Source organism: Cyprinus carpio, chromosome A17 (genome assembly GCF_018340385.1).
Source record: "Cyprinus carpio isolate SPL01 chromosome A17, ASM1834038v1, whole genome shotgun sequence".
Lineage (NCBI taxonomy): Eukaryota > Metazoa > Chordata > Actinopteri > Cypriniformes > Cyprinidae > Cyprinus > Cyprinus carpio.
In genome coordinates this window covers 23,612,774-23,633,691 of record NC_056588.1, presented here as the reverse complement: position 1 = coordinate 23,633,691, position 20,918 = coordinate 23,612,774, and the positions used below count along the sequence as shown (strand labels likewise).

Below are 20,918 nucleotides of genomic sequence, written 5' to 3'. Positions count from 1 at the left end.
GACAAATGTTAAGTCAAATCTAGGACCTGAGGTGTGTCTGAGGAACTGCATTCTGATGTTTACAGTGTCTTATCTTTGTTTATGTTGAAGATCTTGTTAATGGAGATATGGTCCAGAGAGTGGAGCAGGTTTTTTTCTTTTCTTTTTTCTTGATAATTTTATGGGTAGCAGTGTGAGATAGCAGAAGGCAGAAGACTGGTAACACATCTCCTTTTCAAAGGTGCAAGGTTTCCCTTAACCAAACAGACACACACAAAACACACTGCACAACTCAATGTGCATAAGGAACCCTCAATTGAGGTGCATCAAGCACTGAGGTTATAAGACACTGTGTTTTCACTGGAATAAACATGGTTTGAAAAGAGTGACTATATGTATCTGGTCCAAAAATGGTGATAATTCAAAGCTTGATTTGTTCTGTAAGCTTTTTTGACAGGTTCATGCATGAAATCAGAGTCGAATGAGACAGATATTACTATGTGAGTAATGAAACCTCAGCCAGCAAAACTGTAGATTTAGTACTTTGTTTTGATTGAATGACATTAATACATTAATAAGTACCAATGGGGAACACTCATGATTCAGAACTATACTAATTACTAAACAAATGATTTATCTGTCTGATATTAAAACACACATAGCTTAATTCTGCAGATGGTCTTTTTGGGATGGGAAGGAACTTTTAAACTGAAAGTTACAGTATGCTTTCTTAGTAGATCTAAACATTCAATCATACTGACAAACACAACAAACACTGAGAGAAAAGTATTTTTCCTCCAGTTGAGATTGACATTTAATTAACACAATGCTAGTGTTGGACTTCATCAGCAGAACAAGAAAGTTACTACTTGAAAAAGTCTATGAGGCACAATATAGAAGATGAGTCCTCAAATAGCAGACTGTGGTTCCAAACGGACAGTGAGAAATACTGATAATGGTAGCACAATTTTATCGTCATTTTGAGCAGAGCATCAAAACAACGGAGCTGTACACATCACAATATAAAAATGGTCAACCCCCCCTAAACTCCTAATACGGTATCTTTTCCCAGTCACATGGCCTTCTGCCATACAAAGATATCTTTACAAAATAAAAATAGCCCATCAAATTTAACCTTTTAATATTCATTTACAATTGGGCTCAACTGATAAAATATTTGAAACATTTTGTCAGTAGAAAAATTTATGGCCACTACTGCTTTGGCTCTCGGGGCCCATATCCTTACATTTGATGACTATTTGGACTGCTTAGAATTTTTTCCTTTTACAAAGCACTACTGTTGCCCAGATGGAAATTTATGACCATTCCAGAAAAGTACTGTCCGGAGCTCTGCTGGGAAGGAAATATAGAGACTAGATCTCTTAACATTAATTGAATACACCTGATATAGAGCTAACTGTTGCCAGGTTTTACAAATGAATGGTGATTTTTACATACTGTTTCATACTTGTTCAAATATAATATATATAACTGTTCAAGCATAAATGCATGTTATAAGGGGATTGTTGTGTATTGATACTCAGACTATCAGCCTCAAAATCTCTGCTACAAAATTAGGCTGATTCAGAATGCAAAGACATCCAGACAATCGTACTCTGAGTCAGTGAGCTATTAATGACTGCAGATCAGAGCCAAACTGTGGGAGTGTGGACAGGTTTCACACCAGAGAGAGTTGGGATCTTGGAATTAACAGAGAATCACAAAGAGACACAGTTGTGAATATGACAAATTGTGAAAAATGCACTGCAATATAACACATATTTGTAAAGAATACATAGATGCTCTACTTAGACGTTCACCACCACAGAAAAACTAATTTTTACTATATAAACATACACCCTGTTCCAAAACCTTGCTGCCTTCTAAGAAACATGACATACGCTGACAGTGTGCCACAAAAAGCACATGCTAATGGGACAGTTTAACACACGCATTTAATATAAATAACACAAAAATACTAGGTGAACAAAATTTTTATAGATGAGCCTATGATGCCTTAAAATGCTCTCTACTGTAGGTAAGCTGCACACTAAGTTTCGGAGAAGTGCTACAGGAGTGCCATCATTTCTCATGGTCATTTATCTTTGTCCTGTTGGACAGGACATCTGAGATTAAGCAGAAGTGATGCTGTTCTGCACAGGACCTGAGCAGACAAACAGATGCCTCAGCACTGAGAGGTTAGGGCAGGTCAAGCTGTTCATTCACAGAGAAGACGAGAAAGGATTTGCACCATGTACCATTTGTTCACGCTTGGACAGGAGGCAGAGACAAGCTTCACCCGAAGGAGCAGAATAACCTGCTTTGACTAGAAAAGGTGACCCTCCTCTGCTTTCCAATCGCTTATCCTCACTCTTGAGAAAGAGAGTGGTCCCCAAGGTGAAGGGGACACGCTAGGCTTTGCTGAAACATAGCACTAATGTTCCACTGTATATGTCTGCAAAATATGGCATCCTGATATCAGAGTGTGGAACGAATTTCTACTGACAATTTAATCATAATTCAAGTAGGGGATCCTGTAGTGAACCACCAAAAAAAGACTAGGTGGATCATAAACAGCTTGTTAATGACACTCATAACAGGGAATAATCATAAAAACGCCTCTGAAACACAAATGGCAGATACATTTGTAAATGCTGCATTGTCACCTGCTCATGGCCATGGAAAAGGAAAAACAATCAGGCATCCAGCAGATTTTTAACAGAAACATGGAAAAAATGAGATAATTACACAGCTTGCTGTTAGCCAAGAATAAACAGTGCAGACTAGAAAACAAGATCAAATGGGACAAACCAGTTCATGGCTATAATGAACAACATCATTAGGAGCCAGTGAATCTGAATAATAATAACTGAGGCCACAGTTTCCAGAGAGGCATAAGTCTGCACATGCCATTAGACCACATGGTTTAACAGCACTTTTTACAGGACAAATAAATCTTTCATTCTGTAAATTACTGAAAGTTTCCTGTCAGGAGCCATATGGAGGTGACCCCAGAATGGGGGGGGGGGGGGTGGTTATAAACCATTATTACACGGCTCTGTGGAATACTTGATTCTGATTGGTCAGTCACGACATTCCAAGGTATGTTATCCCTAGATAACAACCGATAAAAGCTAATCACACAGGCTTATCCGCGTAACAGCAGTCGGCGCTGTACTCTTGCTACAATTTTTTCTTGGTGGAAGCTTTGCGTTTGTTTAGCTACAAAATATTAAAACTTGATTCAAAATGGTGTACAATTATTTAATTATGTCATCCTGGTATCACGGACTGGCTCTCGTTTGATACAAACGCTGCTGCCATTTTGCTACAATTGTTTTGTACGCTGTAATAGATTATAAGACAACTAACAAACTGGTAAGGTTTTAAAACATTTTCGTGTTAATTCTTTTATTGCCTTAATTATTTTTGTGTTGAAATGTTGTGTAATAAGTGGTTTGACTGCACCATTTCCCTTAAAAGTACCTTTTAGTTTGAATTTGCTGCTTGCTCGTAACTGCTGTCTTCACGGAAGCTTTGCGTTCAAATATTTCATCTCAAATCAATATTTCGCATCTAATTATTTACTTATGTGGCAAGTAACCGTGTAATAAGGGGGATAATGTACAGTACATCTCCCTTAATAAAGTACATTATCCCTTACTTACCATGGATAAAAATAAAACTTGAACCGGGATCTCACTTGAAAGAAAAAGAGTATGTGAAGACGACGGTTAAATGGATGCTTTCATAAACTGCTTTCAGCCAGATGACAGGTGGATTATTTGTTACTATACAGGAGTGTTAGGCACAACACTGTTCTAATTAAATATGTTGACTGGGGAATGAACTGAGTAACAATACTCAAGCCTTTTGGGGAAAAGATACATTACAAACAAGCTCTAATAAGACCACTAAGTCATATTTATAAGAGGTGAAACACGTATACAGATATAGGGCAGCAACAAATGGTGGCAGTATATGCAGTGATACCCACAGCCCCCTCACATTTTTGTCCAAATTGGCCCATCTGGAGAGTGCAACAAAAGCCTTGTTGAGTCTGAGGCACAGTGGGATAGTGATGACCCAGAGAATCTAATCCCTTAGGGCAAATCACACATTCAAACCCAGTCCTGAATGAGAGGAATTACAATCAGAACTACTTAAGCAGCTGGAGGAGGGGAGAAACCTACAGAACATACACTCTATAACCTGTGCATCTAAGACTTTGTTCTCCTGGCATGTCTTAAGGCCATAGACGCTGAGCTGACATGGATTAGAAGAAAGCTTCTCAAATTACAAGTGAATGATGGCCTTCCAGGAATAGCCACAAACAGACACTATGCGCTTTTCACGATCACAATTACATTAGGTCACAAAACCAAAATTTCATTAGTCAGTATCATTACCAGTAAAACTTCATGGTTCTCTGTACCACATTTTTTAACATTCCCATATCAAAACTACTTGATCATATATATATATATATATATATATATATATATATATAAATTAAGTAAACGAAAATTAGAATTAAATGTTTAGAACTAAAATTAATTAGCATTATTAATTAACAGTAAATAATACATTAAGAAAACACTTGCATGTAACCTTCACATATTTATTTTGACATCACATTTCTTGGACATTAAAATTTTTTGATTGCTATACTGTAATTATCAGTTATCAAGAATGCTTGAAAGCAACGCCTATAAGCGTACTGGACTGACTCTGTACTGCAGAAAAGCTTGTATCACATTTTCAAAATTTCAATATTGACTTGGTTCTAAAGCACTGGTAGTTTTGCCAACACTAGTTCTCTAACAGAGCAAAATTAAAATAATACCTGAATAAACTATTGTGTTTACTTCAAATTTCACAATAAGCTAAACCTAATAGGTAGCGACTAAAAATAATTCCGACAGCAATGCCCAAACATTAAAGTCGGGTCTGTTTTTTTCTTCTTTGAAATCTTGCTCTGCAGGAGCTTTGTCACACATTTACCAATTATAAATGCCAGAGGGGTGACTGAATAATTGACTGCTTCTGATTTTCATGAAGCTGGTTGAAATAATAACAGGAGAACTCAACGAACATGAACCACAGTAATGAAATGAACTGGGATAACTTGTGAATAACGCGTGAATATATTTGCAGTAGAAAGCATATGTTCCTTCACAGCTTCAGTAAGATCTGCCTCTCTTATCTATTTAATAAATGAAAAAAATGTTTGGTTACATAATTATCATGAGTAATAATCAGCATTTAGCATACATGGTTTCACATTTGATGGCAAAGTTGGATCAGATGCAAGCAGGACAGCAGCTTGTCAGTACTTTTGAAGCTCCATGGTCACTGCCCGAGTGCACAAGAGCTTGATCCACTGACTGCCTCTTTTATTTTCAAACAACAGAAGTTGAGCTGCTGTGAATATTAAGACTGCCTGCTGAGACTCACGTCTGGATTGTGCCAGATTGTCACTTTGCTATTAGTCTTTTGACATAGCACACAAGCAATCCAAGGAAAATTGTATTTATGTAATCACACAAACCTAGTTTTGGGCAACTTCATGTTGTCATTCCTTTAGCCAGTAGATAGAAAGACATGGTAAGATTGTTTAGTTCTGTGAGACTGTGGCTCTGTTACCACCTGGTATTAAGATGTGTTTTCAGTCATCTGGGATTCTTTATCCTTTTCCCTCTTTACACTTTTCTTCTTTTCTCATGAAAAGTGTATTTAAGTATTCATGCCCACCAAGACATTCAGGCCAAGTAACTATCAGACCTTTTACTCCAGTCGATTACAGCTCACTATTAGATGAGCTGTTTTAAATGGTTTCTGAAGCCCACAGTCAGCCAAGGCTAAATGTTGGTTGAATTGCACTGCTCACCCAGAAATCTGTGTAAATGAAAAAAAAACAAAGATTTTGAAACACTTGGAGGATGCACATGGGCTCTGGTAACATGACAATTGAGGTGCATGATCAATGAGGTTACTGCAATATAAAAGCTGTCAATATAGATTTAGAGAGACAACAGGGAAAATGATTGAAAAGGGGCTTTACCTCACACATCCACCACACATAACAAAACAATCACTTATAACAAATATAGCACTTCATATAAAAGCATCACTACCCAACAGCTTCTACTCACACAACTATTTTTACTCTTATGATTAGTGTTGAAAGAACGGCTGCCAGACCCAATGTCATGCATCCTCCTTTCCTCACACACACACACACACACACACACACACACACACACACACACACACACACACCTGCATTGTGTTTTAACAAAAAAAGACAGACATTACCAAATGTTTCAGTTTTGTTTTTTTCATACAATGGAAATCAATGGACAACAAAACTGTTTGGTTACCTACATTCTTCAAAATATCTTCTTTTTCTGCAGAATTAAGTAATTTACACTAAATGTAAATGACAGAATTTCATTTTTGGGTAAACTATCCCTTTAACAAAGCTACTTTTGCACATGCCACACTACCAACTGGTGCTCAGTGACATTAATACTCTAACAACTCATTCTACACATCAATTTAGCTCTCCCTGACCGTTGATCTTTATTATTTTTAGAAATCATGCTTGGAACTTCTAAGATTTGACATAACATAATTTGAAAGCAGTATTTGTAATCATAAAGCTTTCAATTTTTCAACATTTATGATGTCGGCCTGAACATGAACAGACCTTAAATTTAGGTAGGTTAGTCTTTCTCTGGTGAATCATGGACAGTTGGAATTATATAGGGATTTGTGACTCAACAAGCCATCATTTTGTTCAAGATGATGTCAGAGAACAGTCTAAAGCAGTAGGGGAAAAAAAATGTTTATTGTAAGACAAACATGTCCGGCAGTCTGTCCTTGGACAGCCTGGAAAGATGGTTAGGAAAAAAAACATTGACTGGCCGCTAGACGGTAGCTCACTGCCTCCAGGATGCATTCAACACCCGTCTTACCATACCTGCTTTTTATAGCTAGCTTTAAACACAGCCAACCACGTGCACAGAGGCTGCTCTTGTGCAATTACTTTTGAACCAAATATAATCTCCAGAAGACAGAAAGACATTATCAAACTGACCAAGATTACCCTTTAATGGAAAAAACATAAAATAATTAAGTTTCACAGAATTACAAAAGCCTTCTCATCTTAACAGGCTTACAACATTCCACAAGAAGTGACTTGCAGTTAGTGAACATTAAAAGAATTTGAAAATGAATTCTTAATGACTGTCCCAATCTACCTAGACAGTAAGAGACACACATAATCACTGTACAATAGACAATTTACAGCTCACACAACCTTACATGGGGAAAATGTGGAAAGAGTGGACATGATATATGGTTTTCCAAAGTGTGGTTTGCTTAACAGAATTAGGGCCAGGAACTTTGAGGGCAAGTTGTAAAAATAGGTTTTTATTGTGGCAGTGAACTAAAGTAGCATTTTAAAACAGCAGCTCAAGACTTGTAGCATTGAACACTACATCCGTAAACTCCACAACTTAAACATGAATAGCATGATCCAAATATTGCACAAAAACTATACCAACAATAGAAAAAAGGAGATTCTTCTTCAGTTTAGTTCAATAAGGCCGCAAACCATATATTAGACCACAGTAACTCCTCACACTCTATTGAGCTTGTAAACCATTATTTTACAAAGAAACAGTAAAGACTACAATTAGGAAAAGCCTCTGTGAGCAAGAGTAAAACATCTCCAATTATATTAGCTCTTGGAAATCAAAAAATATTTTCATTAATTAATTAACCCTGCCAGCCTTATGAGTTATAAAGCAGACATCAATCATGACAAAGAGCTCCCTGTTGCCCAGTGGCATACCTTCCTTCTGCGGTCAGCTTATATTTGCTCTAGGTGCTGACACTCCACAGGGTTCAATAAGCTCTTTTGTCATGGCTGTATTATTCTCAAATTCAACACCACACCCTAACACTACTTCTTCCCATTTAAAGGTTAACTTTAATGATGCTAACACCATGACTGACTGACTGTCCACCTTTCTTGCAATCAAAAAGTCAGATTTTTTGCTTCATAAACAAGTAAAACAAGGCAGACTAGTTAATAACCTAACACATAAGGACTGTACATTGTGACTTATATGTAGCCTAAAGAGAACTTGGTCCGCACATATTTGCCATCTGGTTCTTTGTTGGAAAGCCAAAAACAAATTTCAAATTGAATTTAACAGTTTGCATATCATTTGCTTTCATAGCTTATCAAATCACCTTAATTTCACATGAAAAAGTTATAATTCTTATTATATTATAAAAATTCTCCATATCAGCATTATTATTTCCTTGAGCAGGACAATTCAGTCTTTTCTGGGGTTTTTTTCCTGTTTGAACTATTTTCAACTACCAACCCATAAGAAAATAATTTTATCATTTTTTTAAAGTTAAAATAAAGTTTTTAATCACCTCTGACAAATAACATTTAATCCTCAGCAAAATATTGTTTTTGTAATAGCCTAGGTGCAGACATCAACTTTAAGTTATTGCTTTTCATATTATATTGCAGGTGACTGTCAGTTTAATTTTTAATAAAACAAATGAAAATTGCTTTATAACGTTATTCAAGCTGGTATTGAACATTCAAATATATAAGGTATTCATAAGGTAAGGTGTTACATTTTAGACAATACTTAACTTGGGTTCTTTATTAGCTACAAAAAGTCAAGCATGTAAACACAAAACATACAATACGAAACACAATTTCATCGTTTCAAACTTCACTGAAAGGAAATGTGAAAAGAACAAACCTAGTTGTCCTAGTTTCCCTTATTAAACCAAAATAGCGAGGAGCGTCTCGCTGCAGCCTGCGGTGGACATCCAACCCGGCCCACATCCAAGTGTGACGTCACAGACCACGCCCATGTCAAAATACGTCACATTCTCAATCATTTTGAAATAGGAAGAAGCATAGATAAGAAGATTATTGTTTGCCAACCGCTAAAAAAGAAGCTCTTGTTTGCCGTGTCGGTAAGTAAAAAAAATATCTTTGGTCTTTACCAAACGTTGACAACTTTAAGAACGTGTGCGTCATTTGTGTGCATGTGCATAAGCAACAGTAAGTATTTTTAATTTCAACTTCACACCGGCACGTTATTGCTAGCAACAAATATACTTATATGTGTGTGTGTGTGTGTGTGTGTGTGTGTGTGTGTGTGTGTGTGTTTGGGGGTGGGGGGTGAGATGGGTGTTTTTATGTTGGGGGGGTCTGTGTATCCACACATGTATGTATATATGTATGTATTCGTGGCATGCATGCGTACACACACACACAAATACATACATATATACATACATACATGTGTAGATAGATAGATAGATAGAAGGCACAAGTCTTACAACATAAAATCAATTATGAATCAATGTGCAATATTTTTATACCCTCCCCCCCCCACACATAACACTCATCTCACCCACTCAGACACACACTTCATCCCTCTCACACATATGTACTTACCTGCCCCCCACCACACACACACACACACACACACACACACACACACACAAAACACTCACATACATATGACCTCTTTAATTATATACTCTGATCACAGTACCCATGCACAGTAACTTGGTTGGACATCATTTCATTATGTCTTGCTGGATAACTCTGTGTATGTCACAGATTATCTTTGTATTCTTCTATATTAACGAAAAGATCACATAATGTTTGTTTGTCATGTTTTACAGCATTCTACACATTTTCAGTCCAAGCCTGATGCAGAGCAGTTCTCCCGGGTTAAGGGGTCCCTGCTGCAGTTTCACCAGTAAAGAAAATTACTTTTTACAGTTCACTTGAAGGACCACATAAGCCATGCAGTGGTGCATGGAGGTTTGGTGAGAGCATTTCTTTAGATACTGATTGATTTTTCTGGTTTAAAATCATAAATATGTTTATGTAGAATGATGAGGTAAATAATTTTTAGTGGACACACATACCCCCAACACGTATGTATTCTCTATTTTTAACAGGAGCGCCAAGAGGACATAAAGTGGAAGGTGTAAGGGACATTGGTCCAGCGTGGTACAGAGTCATCGTGGGTTATTCTGTGGGGAGGTGACAGGGCCTGCCTTTCTCCAGATGGACAGTAAAAATCATCAGAATGCCATCAAAGACTACCTGGAGGGAGAATCGGAGGATATATTGAAGCAAGGAATCTCTCTGTGTAGTCTATGTATGTATGTGTGTGTACTGCATGTCAAGAACTGTTTATCTGATCATTCAGCTGTTCATTCAGCTGCTCAGACTTTATAATATTTGGAGCATCTTTTGTTAAACACAACCAGTCAAAAAATTTTTAAAACAGAGATATTTTAAAATTTTTAAAAAAAAATCTCCTCCTCACAAAAACCCCACATATATAAAACCAAAAACACAAAAAAAAATCCAAATTTAAAAATATTTGTATAATATTTTTGCTATTTAAAATAACAATTTTCTATTATTTCTATTAAAATGAAATGTATTCCTGTGATTTCAAAGGTGACTTACTCCAGTCACATGATCCTTCATTCTAATATGCTGATTTGATGCTCAAAAAACATTTTATAATTATTATTATTATGTTAATACACTGAAGACTGGAGTAATGATGCAGAAAATTCAGCTTTGATCAAAGGAATAAACTGCATTTTAAAATACATTCAAATAGAAAGCAGTTCTTTTAAATTGTAAAAATTATTTCACATTACTGTTTTTTGCTGTTTTTTGGATCAAATAAATGCTGGCTTGTCTAAAAGAACAAAAACTTTTAAAAAATAAATAAAAAACATAACATTGAATTACTTTTGACTGGTGGTGTATATTATTTTTTTTTGTAAAATTGTACATGTAATTATTTTTGTAAAATAATAAATATAAAAATACCCAATGAAACAATGGATGCCTTTTTCATTCATCTTTAAGTATGTGGAGGACCTGGACATGTTTCATATCAAGTTGTGATGAACAAGGCCTGAAGGTCAATGTCATGTTACTTATATAATCTATCAATGCAATCTTTATTCAGCCTAAGTATGTGTAGCCTACTGCATATGGGGAAAACTGTTGATTCTATCATTCAAATGTTAAACACTTTATGATAAGTGGAATAAATCTTTAGAAAATTAAATGACAATTATATAATACAAACTTTTACAATAAATTTGCATACTTTTACAATACCAAAATCTAATTGTCCCCTTTAAATTTGATGCATTTCAATTTTGCCTTGGGTAGGTCAAAAATCGTTTTTTAATAAATGTGAATTTATCTCATTACATAAATGAACAAGGTAAGGTTTAAAAGTTTTAATTGACAATAAGCCTACTTTAATCAACATAAGCGTTTTAGGAGCTGTTATGATGACGAAATCAGCTTCCGTATATTAGACATATTAAATATATATTAGATTTAAATTGTGCCATTTTAGCCTAGACATCCGTTACAAAAATAAGAGAAAACGTGTATTAGTAAAACGAAGGACAATATTATTTTATTTAGATCCCATAAACTTCCATAAATTGCTTCAACATACTTCCGGGTTTCCCGGTACGGGGATGGGGAAATCACATGAGGTGACATATTTGATATGTGCGTGGCTTTCGTTTACGTCACACTTGGACGTGGGCGGGGTTGTGTCGGGGATGGGCGTGACTTCTGACGTCACACTTGGATGTGGGCGGGGTTGGATGTCCACCGCAGGCTGCAGCGAGCCCTACTTGAAAATAGCCGCTACAGATAAAGTCGTATTAAACACAATGAACTCTGGAAAACCTATTTAGGTTTGAGTAAATAGGCTACCGCAAACAAAAACACAGATAACTTTTACTTACCAGATATTAAAAATCAGCGACAGGAAGGGATGTTAAATAGCCGCTTCTAAGGTTTATTTTTTTTTTTTTTTAGAGCGCATTTATTTGAATCAACGGTTTTTCAAGGACAAAGTTTGAATCACTGATCTATATATAGATCAGTGGTTTTAATCCATTTCTCTTCTCTAAAGATCAGCTAAACTTCAGCTCCTCAACTCTCACTACGCTACGTGAACAGTTTGTCACGCCCCTAACGTTAAAAGACAACACAGTCCACCAATCAGATTGAAGCTGTCGCAAACATAATTATATTATGCGCAGAGAAGAACCAATCCCGTTTTAGGAGGAATGGAGATCACAGTGTTTATCAGAGTAAAGCGTGTTTGGTTGCTGTGTTACATTATTAAGGTCATTTAAATGACTGTTTGGTGACAGGCATCTACTCTTAAACTGACTCTCTGTTTGTTGTCAGTTTAAGCCTCAAAAATTGTATAAAATTTTTGAGGCTTCCCATGGTGTTTAAAAACCATTCTTCAATTATTGCACATGAAACCTAAATTATGTTTGCTCCCATATATATACAGTACAAGTTTCTTCTGCTCATCAAGCCTGCATTTATTTGATCAAAAATACAGAAAAAACAGTAATATTGTGAAATATTATTACAACTTAAAATAATAGTTTTCTATTTGAATATACTTTAAAAAAAAAAAAAAATTTATTGCTGTGATGCAAAGCTGAATTTTCAGCATCATTACTCCAGCCTTCAGTGTCACATGTAACATCCAGTCTATCACATGATCATTTAGAAATCATTCTAATATTCTGATTTATCATGAGTGTTGGAAAACAGTTCTGCTGTCTAATATATTTGATGAATAAAAGGTTAAAAAGAACTGCATTTATTCAAAAACAAACAAAAAAATCTAATAATATATATTCTAATAATATATTTTCTTTACTATCACTTTTTATCAATTTAACACATCCTTGCTGAATAAAAGTATTGATTTTATTTAAAAATAAGAAAAAAAAAAATTACTGACCCCAAATTACTGACCAGTAGTGTATATTATTACAAAATATTTATATTTTAAAAACATAGCTTCTTTTTTTCTTTTTTTTTTTCTTTTAATTTATCAAAGTATCCTAAAAAAAGTATCACATGTTCTGAAATAATATTAAGCAGCAGAACTGTTTCCAACTTTGATAATGAATCATCATATTAGAATGATTTCTAAAGGATCATGTGATAATGATCCTAAAAATTCAGCTTTGCATCACAGAAATAAATGATAATTTAAAGTATAATAAATTTTAAAACAATTATTTTAAATTGTAATAATATATCACAATATAAAAATTTTTCTGTATTTTTGATCAAATAAATGCAGGCTTGATGAGCAGAAGAAACTTCTTTCAAAAACATTGAAAATAGTAATGCTTCCAAACTTTTGGTCTGTACTGTGTATATATATATATATATATATATATATATATATATATATATATATATATATATATATATATATATCATATACATTTATGCAGTGTAGTTTCTGGGGAAATTCCTTGTCATTTATGCAGTGTAATATATATATATATATATATATATATATACATACATACATACATACATACATACATGTGTGTGTGTGTATATATATATATATATATATGGTTTCTGGGGAAATTCCTTGTCATTTATGCAGTGTACAATTCAGTTGCAGATTAAAAATGTATTGAGCTATTGAAGTTTAATCTTTGCCAATATATGAAAACAAAATAAAGTTGCCATAGTTGTCGACTGTTTCAGCAGACACGATATGTAAAGCTATAGTGTGTTCATCTTGTGAAAGCTGTGGGCTTCCAAGAGTGTGTGAGAGAGAGAATCTTTGAGGATTTCTGCACAAAATAGTGCAGACATTTGAAATGACATAATAAATAGATCTCAGGTTTTCTCTGGCCCCTCAGTGCTGGCTTTTAGTAAACCTAAAACCACTCTCTAATCCAAACAACATCTGAACAGCCACAAAGCTGAGGTCATAAATTATGTAAAAACATTTCAGGATACTGCACAAATTTAATTAGCATGTTAAAACGGCACCTTTAATTCAGACCTAACCAAAGCTATTTCCTATTAATTAATAAAGAAATCTATATACCCAAATGTGAGTAGTATTAATATTATCTTTGATTTATTGATTGCTGCAGTATACAATATGTATATTGTGCACATTTTGCATACTTTGTGAGTGCATGGAATACCCTGATGACGTACTTACAATATATCCCAAAATGAGCAGTAAATAAAAAGGCTTATCGAGACAGCCTACACTGTTGCACTTAACATGGCATCTATTTCTTGGACTGTCAAATGATAAAGGGAAAGTTTATCCAAAAGTAAAAATGATGTCATCATATACTCATCCAAATCTGGAATATAAAATAAAATATATTTTGAAGAATGTTGGAATCCAAATAGTCTCACCCTCAGACATCACACCCACAGGTTGTTGGCTAAACGTCTGATGCATATGGCACACAAAAGTGGAATTGCTTCAGGAGTGTCAAAGTCATCATCGGATTGGTTGAATAATACAGAATTTCCGGGAGACGTGTGTGTCGCGTTCTTTAACGCTCCGCCTGAAACAAAGATGCCTTGCCGCCAAACGCCCTCATGAAAGAAGAAAGCCGTCATGTTTACAACTGTGATGACGAGCACTAATCAGGATCAACTAAATGCTGGATTCTCAAAAGTATGTTAAATATTTAAAGTTTACGGCACAGAATCCTTAAAATACGTCAGAGAGTTTTACACACCAGTCTGTTATTATAGCGACATTTCCACGCCCTGAAACATGCCGCTGAACAAAACCAACTGTGATTGGTTGTTTGACATGTCGCTCAAACTGCCTCATGGGCGGGCCTTGGCCAAAGAAAGCTGCCATGGATTCCAGACCTTCAGCCGTCAGTCTGAAGGTCTGGCTACGCGAGACTAAGATCCATATAACACTGGACCCACCCCGTTGACTTTCATTGTAAAAGATTTCCTCTTTTATGTTTCAGTGTTTTCATTTTTGGGTGAACTATCCTTTAAAAAACATTTCAATACAAAATTTGATTAAAAACAAAATGCTTAAGATTCACATTAGCTATTCACTGAAGACATATAAAAGGAAGATTATATAACTTCCTTATGTACTTAAAATAGATTGTAACCCAGTAAACTTAATTTAGTTGCAGCAAAGCACTTACTAACCATTCATATTAACCCTAAAACCTGCAAGAGTGGAAATGATCTGCAAAAAATCATTTCATGTCACTTTTTAATATCATCTGGACTAAAACTAAATAAAAACAAATGCCCTAATCATGCAACGTATCTCAGGGAATATACATATTACAAAAAGCAATAAAAAAAAAAACATGAACAACATATGACTTAATTTTCTTAAGACAATGTTCACAATTAATACTAACAGTTTTTTTGCTGAAAATAGTACGATTAAAATATGTCAACCTTCTAAAAAAATGAGCACAGAAAATTTGAACCAAGTCATGTGACCCCCATACTCCAAACAGCCTCCTACAAGAGACTAAAGAATGTGTATCCTGTAGTGCATGTTGCCTGTTTAAAGGTTAAATGTCCTCAGGTTATGTTGTAAGGTTAGGTAGCATGTAGTAAATGGTTACGCATCCACAGCTATGATCATAGTTTACTATTCATAGATAAGCAATACAGCATGCTTTTCTTGTTTTTAAAAGTTAGGATGAAAAAAAAAGAATATGTCCCTTAAATAAACAACAAGTTATTTGCATATTAATTTAGAGATATTTGAATGATAGGTTGGATTTTTCTAAATTGCTTTCCAACCCTGGATGTATTCTTTCCAAACAAGCAGCCATTCACGGCTATTTCTCCTATGCTGAAAACAATCACCCATCCAAACAAATCAAGAAATAGGATGTATTCTTTCCAAACAAGCAGCCATTCAAACACAGGACATGATGTTGGCCTATCCCTGCCCGAGATTTCATCAGTAATATGCTCTAACTAACATCATTTCTGTGCTTCAGCACTCTCACAGTCAGTACTACAAATGTTCATGTAACCTATCTGTTATTTGTGATAATGCATGTTTCTCATTTTCGCAGTTGTCCCCAAGAGAAAGCTCTGTGACTATAGGACAGAAAGGTGTAAGACTAGATTACGCATGCATGAGCTGTTGGGATGTCCTCCCTTTGTCTTTCCCCGATCAATAAAATAGCCAGAATGGAGACAGAGTGTCTATAGACACCGACCCACATATACGTCTCCGGAACTGTGTGCAGGGTCTGTGTGTAAGATGTGTTATGCCCTGTGATGTTAGTCATTCTCATTTAATTCTCACATGGTCAGATTGGTGTGAGCTGGTGCATTGCTGATTCCCAGATGAGAGAGAGAGAGCTGGGAGAAAGATCGGAATGATCACAGCTTAGATTTCATGAGCCACAAAATTAGACTTTATGGGCAGGCAAAAAATAAAATAAAAACAAGCCTGGATTAGCTGATGTCCAAAATCAAATAGTAAAATATATGCAGTACCAGCCAAAAGTTTAAATGCACTTGACTAAATTAATATTCCTCATGAAATTAACCCCATAATGCCTGCTGTATCATATTTGATGTGTACCTTTCTAAGGCCTCTAAATTATTAACATGTTCAAAACTTTGTTGAAAAACTAAATTCTACATGCATTCTGCCATCTGATTGATACTTTCTGCTTTTCAAATAAAATGTCTTTTAGAATACTAGAATACTTAGATATTTAGATGCATTTTATGCAAGCAGTCTGATGTATTTATATAAAGAGTTCATCGATTTGCATGACATAATCTGAGAGAATTTCATTTTCCTCCTCGAATATGAGCTCCATATTCCCTTACAGTATACTATATGAGTCATAAAAGCCTGATGTATCAATATATAAAATTATATATATATATATATATTTGCATCCTGTTTAAAAAACTAGAACACTCAACAGGATTTGGTTGGATGTTTTTTCTCTCTTTTCTCTTTTCTCAACAATTGTGCTGATAATTGTGCGTTTGATTTCACTTATCAAAATAAATATAAACTGAATAAAAGATTTAGAGAGATCAACTTGCTAATATTAAATATTACCCTTCCTGTCACTCAAATGGGCCTATCTCAAAGCTCAATTCAGCTTGATTTATTAGTTTATTTATTATTTAGCTTGAATTATATTTATTTTTCTAATTAGAGTTTCAACATTCCAAAAATATTCACACAAAACTGAGCATTCATTCTGTCCCATGCAGGGTGAGCTCCCAGCAGGCCAAAGGCCATATGCCAAGTCACAGACTTTAGTACAAAGAGGGCTCTAAAGATCTGGTCCCAGGCCACAAGAGGATCAAACCAGAAAGGGGTTAATTTTCTTAGTTCATGCTTTGATGAATCCATATCCAGGGACTTTTTAAATGATGCTGAAGCTCAAACTGCAATCTCTAATCTGACTGCTTGTTTGGACAGCAGTGTGTGGAGGAGGTCACATGGGAGCACAGATGCTCGCTGTCATTAATAAGCATGATCATGAATAATTAATCACCCTAAGTGAGTGAATTCTGAAAAGGGTAAACTGATGAGCCAGATTGGAGTAACCACAGGGGAGGCTATACTAAGACTTAAAGTCACGAGAACACTGGTGTCCAAATGTTGGATTTTACTTGTCAATGCTGCGGATTTGAAACTCTGAGAGGAAAAGTCATTAATTTAGTCTAACACAACATCTGATTTGAGTTCTTTAGAGCAAGTTAAGATGCAATCGCTAAATGCGAGCGGGAAAGATACTCTGCCGTTCAAAAGCATAACAATAAAAACATAATATAAATAAATATTAAAAAAAAATCAAAACAACACATAAATGATAAAAAAAACAGAACAAAAAAAACTAAAAATAGTGAAATATTATTACAAAATTAAAATAAAATTTAAAATATTTTATTTTTATTTTAATACATTTCAAAATATAATTTATTCCTGTGATCAAAGCTGAATTTTCAGTATCATTACACCAGTGTCACAGGATCCTTCAGAAACCATTCTAATATGCTGATTTATTATAAATATTGGAAATAAAAAAAAATAGAATTTTTTTTTTTTTTGTTTGGAACCTGCGATACTTTTTTCAGGATTTTTTCATGAATAAAACATTAAAAAGAACAGCATTTATTCAAAATATAAATCTTTTGTAACAATATACACTACCGTTCAAAAGTTTGGGGTCAGTAATTTTCTTTCTTTCTTTCTGAAAGAAATGAACGCTTTTATTCAGAAAGGTTGTGTTAAATTGATAAAAAAAATTATAATAAAGACTGATATTGTTGGAAAAGTCTTGTATTTTAAATAGATGTGGTTCTTTTTAACTTTATTAATCAAACAATCCTGAAAAAAAAAAAATATTAAGCAGCACAACTGTTTCCAACGTTGATAATAAATCAGCATATTAGAACGATTTCTGAAGGATCATGTGACACTAAAGAGTAATGGCTGATGAAAATTCAGCTTTGCATCACAGACATTAATTAAATTTTAAAGTATATTAAAATAGAAACCATTATTTTACAATATTACTGTTTTTCTGAATTTTTGGTCAAATAAATGCAGCCATGATGAACAGAAGAGACTTCTCAAACTTTTGAACAACAGAGTATTTAGACATAATCCTTATTTTATGATCATACCCTGTGCATGATAAGATATTAAAATCAACCAATAACAAATCAACCGGCAGTCTCCTCAATGGAAAAACTTTTTTTTTTTTTTTTTTTTTGTATAATTCGGTTGATTTTGTTGAATTTTAAATAACTATTTTGCATCATTGTATTTTGCAATTGTGTGTATCTCTTATGTAAATTTTGTCATTGAATTGTATTATTCATATTAAGTGATGATGGGTCTTGAAATAAGATGTTATTCTGTGGATTGATACTGGATATTCCCCTCTAAAATTGTGAGGCGGATACTGTATCTGAGTGAATTTAGTTGACATGCACACAATATTAGTAAAATCTCAAAATTAATTCAGATATCATAAGCAATAGTGCTGCAATAGCATTACAGATATTCCTATTATATAGTTTAATTTTCTAGAATAGTTTAATAGTTAATTTTCTAGTCCTTTTAGTGTCATTTTTATTTAGAAACATCAAAGACTGTGGTTTTGCTAAAGTACAATGAAGAAAAGCTGCTGCCCTGATGCTATTCCCCAGGGTTGAAAATCTTCACATCAGAAATATATAGTGAGAGTACAACCATGTCACTACACTCTATTATCATCTAGAACTCTGCAAACTCGAGTCTGGTTTGATCACAATACTATGTACAAATTCACATACTTTAAAGTGAAGTCTTTGAGTAAAAGCTAAAGCCTGTTATTTTTTATGAGCAAAGAATGTTTTTTGATTCCACTGAAGTGTGGTGTTGATGCCATGATTAGACAAGTGGCTGTGTATATTTTGAAATTTTAGGAATTATTTTTGAATTTGAGATTTTACTGTTTGGCCTTCATGCACTGCTGTGCTAGTGGACTGTCCTCAGAAAACCTCCGATGTCTAAAAGGTAGTCTGCAGAAGAGTCAGTCTGACCTCTACTGGTTATGCTCTGCATCTGCTAAAAAAAAAATCAGCTACTTTGAGGAGTGATTCAGCTCCACTAAAGTTATTTTATTTCAGCTGTTGAAGTAAATTAAATCCAGATAACAACCACCAACAACAACAGTACCAATAGCAAGGTCTGAGCTCACTCTCACTGCAGTGTCGATGAGGCCTCACATGGTTGTGGTTTTCAAAGCTGCATGTTGCCCTAACAGACTTATTTCCTGGACGCTATTACATGTTTTCTAACTTCAAATCCAAATCCAAAACTACAGACTTTAAATTCAGAAGAAAAAAAAAAGTTTTAAAAGCAGTATTTACATTAAACCTTGCCTTAGAATGACTCACAGGACTGTCAGATGCAGATATACTGTACAATGAACAGCTTTTATACATTTTACATGTGAAACAATTCAAAAGACATAAAACTTAAGTTATCTATCTTTATAAGTTACAGGAAATGTGCATCCAGATATTTGCAATCGACCTTACTAGTGTATTGACATTTCTCAAGAAATTGAGTTACATAAGAAACAAAAACAGTGTAAGACCAGTGTAGGACAGTAGGCTGGGTTAGGAAAAGTGAGTTGCATGTCTGATAAACTGGCTTGACTGCAGCATGGCTTTACATACGTCAGCAGAGTTGTTGTTCATAATGCATGACAGAATGAGCAAGTCATGATGTTATTTTACTAGTTAATTACTGACCTTGTAATATTAAAATAAGAATGCATGGATGAATCATTCATAATAATTAAACGTAAAATGTAAGACAATGTTAAAAAAAAAACTGTGTACCGTAATATTTAAATATTCAACCATTACAGTAATACAAGAAATTATACAACGTTTGTATAAAGAAAGTGAATTATTTTAATAAGGGATTACTGTGAATAGGCAGGTGGAGAAACAAGGAAGACCTTAATATGACACACATACAAGACTCCACAATAACGTTTTCACAGGCAATCTCCATTGCCTTTATTCCCAGATTCTGATGTGCCTTCCACTGTCCTCTTCTTCCTTATTGACTTCATCTCTCTTGTACTCTTGTAAACATTTTGAAGATCAATTTAACGCGTTAAGACCAAGATAATTTAGGGGGCAAATTGAAGAGAACACAATACATCAATATGTTCTCTAAATGTAAATGTCAGAGGGCAGAAAATGAGTTGTATTAGCAACAGTTTGAAAATACAACTTCCGACATATCTCTTTCAGGTTTTAATTCATTATACAAAGTCTTGTTTTCTGAGAAACTGATCATAATCAAGTGAGTTTATAATTAAAACAAGAACAAATACTGTATCTGCCAAAAAGCTCAGAAAAATCAAGGTTATTCAAAGGGAAAACACATTTCCACACCTTACTGACCAATATTACTTGTTTCAAGCATGGACCCATTTAAACTTTATTTTTCTCAAAAAACCAAGAC

The 20,918-nt window shown here is 34.5% G+C and overlaps 1 protein-coding gene across 3 annotated transcripts in view; it reads right to left on the bottom strand.

The window, feature by feature from the left end:
* LOC109104292 (rho guanine nucleotide exchange factor TIAM2-like) overlaps window positions 1-20,918 on the bottom strand; it is a 99,947-nt gene that overhangs the window by 73,219 nt on the left and 5,810 nt on the right. Inside the window, exon 1 of one of the 3 annotated variants that reach the window (XM_042774442.1) lies at window positions 11,842-12,421. The exons of the other annotated variants lie outside the window; for them this stretch is intronic. The gene's annotated coding sequence lies outside the window, so the exon portion shown is untranslated. Of the gene's footprint in view, window positions 1-11,841; window positions 12,422-20,918 lie in introns of those variants that run through there. 3 annotated transcript variants of the gene reach the window in all.